This window comes from Neomonachus schauinslandi, chromosome 1 (genome assembly GCF_002201575.2).
Source record: "Neomonachus schauinslandi chromosome 1, ASM220157v2, whole genome shotgun sequence".
Lineage (NCBI taxonomy): Eukaryota > Metazoa > Chordata > Mammalia > Carnivora > Phocidae > Neomonachus > Neomonachus schauinslandi.
The window spans coordinates 39243345-39250640 of record NC_058403.1 but is presented as its reverse complement, the minus strand read 5'-3'; the positions used below and the strand labels follow the sequence as shown (position 1 = coordinate 39250640).

Genomic DNA, 7296 nt, shown 5'->3' with positions numbered 1-7296 from the left:
TAAGTTTATGTGATAATCGATAAATGTATTGCATTTGGTCACAAGATACTTCCAAGGATACAATGTCAACATTAAACAGAACTATGAAGTACACTCAGGAAGAACACAGTTCACATTTAATGTTTTAGGATGAAATATATAAAATATTCAAGAAATAACATCATAAACAGAATCTAGCTAAACATATCAATGAGTTACATATGCAGGTTACCTCAAGAAGTTAAAATAATTTTAAATGGTATTATTGACACCACTAACATAAACCAAAAGGCTTTACAAGTTATCTTCACTTTTGCTTTTATTAATATTTTTATTTCTGAGATTGTTCTTGAGTGAATATAAATTATCACTACTTGCAGGAAACTTCTGGCATCGTTCCGGATACACAGGTGGAACTGCAATCTCAGGGGCCTCAGTTACACAGGTCCACTCGAATAATGGAGTTGGCCAGCCATGCTTCAGAGCTAGAGTCATGAAAACTTGTCTGAACTTGGAGACCGTGAGCATGACACTCAGGTTTACTAAGACCCAACTACAGTATCTGTAAGCATGTCCTTTCAATCCTGTAGTGAATGTGTGCCTGTTGTTGCATGGTTCTTAGAGGGATATTTCAGCTTTTAAAAATTACTTGACTATGGTCTCTGGTGGAGGGAAATACATTTCTTCCTTAGGCAGACATCCCGATACACTACAGATTAAGTGCCGTAAATTTGTTTCATAAGGAGTAAGTCTTCAAAGTTTTCTGATTTGTAATCTGTAGAGATTTCTAGCTTCTGGTTCTTCCTCCGAAAAGATGTGGGTACTGTTTGGTATAAAAATTTTAGAGCCATCTCATATGCAGTAATATTTCATTACGATTTCTCTGAGTATAGAGGCTGCCATTATTTTAAGAGTTTGTTTTCCAGGAAACTATTTTACTGATACAAAATCCTAGATATTTGAAATTCTGTTACAGCTCAAATGATGTTTTATAACTCATTTCAATGTATTGGGTCTCTTTATGAAAGTTATTGTTTTGAATTGTTGAGTTGTTAATATTAAAATATTCTTCGACTTCCAGAAGAGTGAGTATACAATGTAATCTTAGTGGTAACGAAGAGATACTTTTATAATCTAACCAACTTTTAATTTTAAAAGGAGAAAAAAAAAAGTGACCAGGAGTGAGGTATGAGCTGCAGTTCTCGGGAAATCTTCAAAACATGAAATTTATTTCATTTTAGTTTTTTACGTTATTGAGTTTCATAGAAGTCTAGAATTCCAAATAATATAGAAAAAAATTCATTTTCTTTAAATTAGTGGTTCTACTCACCTGAGTGCTCAACTCCCCTTGTATTCTCATGTATTTGCTGTAACAATTAATGGGATAATGGATTAATATTTTAGTTCATCTCTGCCTTTCAAAAAGTGCAATTATAAGTAAAGAAGAGTTTTCATTGCCAGGTATAATCAAAAGGATTGATTAATGATGGAGAATCCAGGGACTAAGGCAAACCTAGAGAAGTATTCTATTTTTTATTTAGTTTATTTATTTTTGGAAGGAAGCTTTCAGACCCACTCAGATTTTAGCATGCAGCAGGTCACCCATTCTACTTTAGACACAGGTTAGGTCCTTTCTAGAATTTCCCATTGAAGAGACTCTCGGATTTTAAAAATGTGGAGTTGTCCCAATTCTGTTTCCTTTTTTTTTTTTTAAGATTTTATTTATTTATTTGAGAGAGAGAGACAGATATAGGGAGAAGAGAGCATGACTGGGGAGGAGAGGGAGAAGCAGGCTCCCACTGAGCAGAGAGCCCGACATGGGGCTCTATCCCAGGACCCTGGGATCATGACCTGAGCCAAAGGCAGATGCTTAACCGACTCAGCCACCCAGGGGCCCCTGTTTTCTTTTCTTATATATTTTTTCCATAATGTGTGTGTATAGTTTAATTTGTTTTCATTTCAGTCCATTATTGAGTAATATTGCAGCAATTTAAATCTAAAACGCTTCAACTACAAAGTACCAACAGGCAATCACAGCAATAAAAAGGAATAACCGATTGACATACAGTAATTTGAATGGATCTCAAGACATTATGTTGAGTGAATAAAGCCAATCTTAAAATTTCACATACTACATGAGTCCATTTATATAACCTTTTCAAAATGACAAAATTACAGAGATGGAAAACATACTAGCAGTAATCAGGAGCTAGGAGTTGTGGGAGAGTGTGGGGGTAGTATAAGGGGGAAACTCTGTGGCGTTGGAACAGTTCTGTATTCTGTTTGTGGTGGTGGTTACACAAATCTACACATTCGATAAAATGGCACAGAAATATGTAAGTGAATTTTACCAAAACTAGCTTCCTGATGTTGATAATGTATTTCAGTTATATAAAATATAACTACCAAGTTTACAGGGTGAGAGGTACCTGGGACCCCCTTTGTTCTATTTGGCAACATCTGTGACTCTATTAATTATTCCAAAATAAATTTTTAAGGACCATGGTTACTAGCAAATAATCACGGTCTTTTAATCACTTGAAACTTTTACCCATGAATTTCATTTTTTTTTAAAGATTTTATTTATTTATTTGACAGAGAGAGAGCGAGAGCAGGAACACAAGCAGGGGGAGTGGGAGAGGGAGAAGCAGGCTTCCCGCTGAGCAGGGAGCCCGATGTGGGACTCGATCCCAGGACCCTGGGATCATGACCTGAGCCGAAGGCAGACGCTTAACGACTGAGCCACCCAGGCGCCCCCATGAATTTCATTTTTAAGATAGGTTTTATAATATCCTGTCATATATTAGAGATACCAAATAAACCCAAATTTGAAGTCTTGAAGTCTTTCATATAATAAAAAAATGTCTTTTGTGTTCAATTACCTCCCCTGCATATTATATTTTTGTAACAAATTAAAACTTTCAAAATGTAAAGGCAAGAATCAGAACTCAAGAAAACTGATTCTAATAAATGTACCAGCCAAAATCATGTAGGAAGTCTCAGAGTGAGAAGGGAGAAAAGATTACAGTAGTTTTATGGGTTTTTACTGGGTTTTTATGCATAGACTTCTAAAAATTCCTTGGTATCAATAAAAAGGGCTACGGTAATTTATCTTCTGTATTAAATTCCCTATATGGATCGAGAATTTAAAATGATGAATGTGACATTACACTTTCTACAGAGTAATATAACAGAAACCCAGTATGGGGTTGGGACCAGCAGAACTGTGTTCAACTTCTGGCTGTGTGATTTGCTAGCTTGGTGATTTCATTGGTTATAATAAAGGGATAGGGAAAAAGTCACTTTGAAGTGGATTGAGTGGTAAATGGAAAAAAAAGAATGGAGTCAGAGGGATAGTTAAATCCTTGTTTATGCGGTGGGGGGGGTGGGGCGGGTGGTGAAAAAGATTCAAGAATAAGTGAGTAGTCAAGCTAAAGAGCCAAACATCAGTCTACAGCCATACCACTTTGAACACACCCAATCTTGTCTCAAGAGCCAAACATCTAATGAGTATGAAGATCAGAGCATCTGATGCTCTGAGGCAATGCTTGGCCATGGCAATTGTGATAAAAGCAGTTTGAGTTTACTGGGAATAATAGTTGAGGAATAAATAAAAGATGAAAAAATGGATAATATCACATGAAATCAGTCTCAGGATTACAGATGCCAAGGAAAGGAGAGAGATGGGCAATAGTTAGAAACAAATACACCATGGACACAGAGTGAGGGAAACCATATGCATAGAAGAGAAAGGATCATGGAGAAAGACTGAAGATAGAGAGACTTGGGGGATAGAGAACTAGATAGACACTTCAGATCTCTGAAGTGGCAGGAGGGTATGGAATACAGAAGAAAGGTAAAATATTTATCCTGGCTCTTAAAGGGTCCTTCTTCCACTGAGAGGAGATAGAAAAATTATAGGTTGGTGTTTTGATTAGTAGTGGCTTCCTCCATCCCCAGCTAACTCAGCCCTTAACATCTCTCCTTCCTAATGGGTCAGTTCCTATTAGGAATTATTATATGATTAAGCTTCTTTTTGAGTGGGCCTTCTTGGAGGCTTCAATCTGGTTTCTTTCCAGAGATCTCAAAATAAATACCTTTGCTTTCTGAAAAAAATTGTTCAACAATCACAGTTATTATTTCCAGATAGTATTCCCACAGATAAATTCTAGAAAAATATCAAGTAAATAGAAATATGGCACACTGGTTTTTGATAAAAGATAAAAAGATTCTTCAGCCATAACATGGTAATAACAACATTTTATCTGCCTTAACTGAAGGGAGGAGGTGAACACATTCAATGTAACTTAATCCAGGGAAATAGGTTAAGTACCATTTATTTAAAAAATATGTTCTATTTACAAAAGAGAGTACGAGGCAAGAATTTAGAAAACTATTAGCCAATATATAATATGCTTTCAACATAATCTAATAATAAATTATCAAGATGCATTTGGAGTCTTTAAGATTCATCTATTTCTTTTTTTAACACTTATAAGATATATTTATTATTTTTCTGGTCAGAGTGCAATGATTTTTAAATATCCTTAAACAAGTCACTGAAAAAAGTATTCAAGAAACACAGATGGGAAATTTAACCATTAGATTTCTTTATTTCATACAAACCCCACATTTAGTTTAGAAAAAACAAACAAAAAAACTCTAAATGAAGTACTATTAAAATGCTAAACAAATCATTTTACCATAAACCCAGTACATGCATTACAAGATTCCACTGCTAGGAATTTTGTTAAGATCAGTTTAAGCATTAGTAACACTACGTAACAGAGTACAGGAACACAGGTCATTGGATGTGATCCTTGCCTCCTATCCTCAGATTTATGTCAGAATAAAGCTGACAATTCTCCCAGGCTCTGAACCCCCAGTGACCACGTCCCAATCCCTGGAAACAATGAAGATGTCCTGTCACATCACACAACTTTGTATAAGTTGTTATAAAACAAAGCCCAGGTTTTCTTACCTTTCTATAGGAAATGGTCAGTTATTTGATAAATATTAAAACATGTTTTTTTTTAAAGATTTATTTATTTATTTATTTGAGAGAAAGAGAGAGGCACAAGCAGGGGGAGGGGAAGAGGGAGAGGGAGAAGCAGACTCCCCCCTGAGCAGGGAGCTGTATGTGGGACTCAATGTGGGGCTTGATCCCAGGACCCTGAGATCACGACGTGAGCTGAAGGCAGCCACGTAACCAACTGAGTCACCCAGGAGCCCCAATATTAAAACATTTCTAGGAATTTACTTTATGAGTTTGTTTACCAAATACATTTTTTAAGAACTGACTACACAAAAGGTTCCTTGGTATTTGGCCCACAAACTCACTTAACAGGTTGGAAACTTAGAACCTGCAAGAAAATGAGAAAGTGGGGAATCCCTGATCCTAACGTGCTGTAATTACTAAAGGGATGTACACACATACTAAAAAGCTTTGCTCACAGAAGGCACAAATTATAAAAGGATATGCTTCTCGAGTAAAAACAAAGATGTAGCTGATATCTTTGTTTTGTGGGCACCATAGGTAAGATGAAGTTAGACCCGAATTCACTATCTACTCCTGTGACCAAAAAAAATTAAAGATAAAAATTTTAATTTGTCTTACTATATACTTGCCAGCCATTAACTGAGGTGTAATTATGAAAGGTTAAAATTGCCTTAAGAAGGGGTTGTAATAGCAGCTATCAAAGCAATATTCAAACATGATTTCAAGGATGCTTTCAGGTTTAGAGTTTACCTTCTTTGTAAAAATTTGTCACAACTTCATCAAAAACTTCAATGACAGATTCAGAGGTATCTATTTTCTTGACTTTCCCCATTTCTTCATAAAAGCCAATAACTGGCTGTATTGACTAAAGATACGTTTGAATTCTCTTTTCCAAGCCCTTTCTGTTGTCATCACTCTTACTTTACTCTTTCCCCTCTTAAGATATAGTTCAATACAGATCTCATTATTACAGTCAAAAAACAGAATGAAAGACAAATCTGCCTTTCCATCCATGGTCTTGTTCCAACCTTGAAGGTTGTCTTGATTTCTTGGAAACCCATCAATCAAGAATTCGTTCTTCTGAGCATTGGCAGCAATTGTCTGATCCATTTCCCTCTTTAAAAAAAATTTTTTTTTAAAGATTTCATATATTTGTTTGAGAGAGACAGCATGAGCAAGAGAGCACAAGCAGGGGGAGCAGCAGAGGGAGAGGGAGAAGCAGGCTCCCCACTGAACAGGGAGCCTGATGTGGGGCTCAATCCCAGGACCCGGGGATCATGCCCTGAGCCAAAGGCAGCTGCTTAACCAACTGCCCCACCCACGCGCCCCTGATCCATTTCCCTCTTTAACAAACTGATGGTTATCTCAACTGGCACGATCTTTATACATCTTTAATGTATTTTTCAATGAGTTCATCATACTGTGAGTCTGGGTTGCTCCTCTCATCATGAAGAAATTCTCCTGCAGACAGGTGTGTGTAGCCATATTTTAGATCACGGGTTTACTATAAAGAGAATGTAACTCAGGAACATCCAGCTAGATGCGTAGCATGAGGGTACAGGGCTTCCATGCCCTCTCCAGGCAAGTGTCTTCCCTTGAATCTCTCATCTATTTCTATTATTAAATTATGGAGGATGTTTCCTGTTTTTCCCTATGTAGAATTCATTATCCTCACTCCCAGGAAGAACATCTGATTTTCCTTAGGGAACTATTCCTCTTTACTCTTTTCTCCTGTGATTCAGGCAAGGCTAGGCGTGTACTCTTAGCTTCTAGACTGTGAACATGCCTCACAGTGGCTAATCAAAAAATTGCAATGATGGCCAATCTCAGGACTTTGGCTGAAGCTTCGGGAAAAGAGCTTTTCTATTCTGTTAGTATTGCTAGGCTAGCAAACGATAAACCTGGAGTTGCTATGACTATTTCCATAAAGATAATGAAGGCTTGTTAATGAAGCTACCAGAGGAAAGCAGAGTTGAGAATGTGGAGAAAAACTGAGCCTTTATTTTGTGTGCCCTTGAATTTATGGCCTGTTCAGTTACGTCGATCAAATTTTTTTTTTAAAGATTTTATTTATTTATTTGAGAGACAGCAAGTGAGAGAGCACAAGCAGGGGGAGCAGCAGAGGGAGAGGGCGAAGCAGGCTCCCTGCTGAGCAGGGAGCCCAACGTGGGGCTCAATTCCAGGACCTCGAGGTCATGACCCGAGCTGAAGGCAGATGCTTAACTGACTGAGCAGCCCAGGGCGCCCCAGTCAAATTCTTTTTTATTAACAAATTCTTTTGTTAATAAAAGTTTGATTGGATTGCTGATACTGCAACT

The 7296-nt window shown here is 37.1% G+C and overlaps 1 pseudogene; it reads right to left on the bottom strand.

Moving 5' to 3' along the window:
- Nucleotides 1-273: 273 nt before the first annotated feature.
- On the bottom strand, nucleotides 274-6464 carry LOC110579766 (annotated as a pseudogene).
- Nucleotides 6465-7296: the final 832 nt, after the last annotated feature.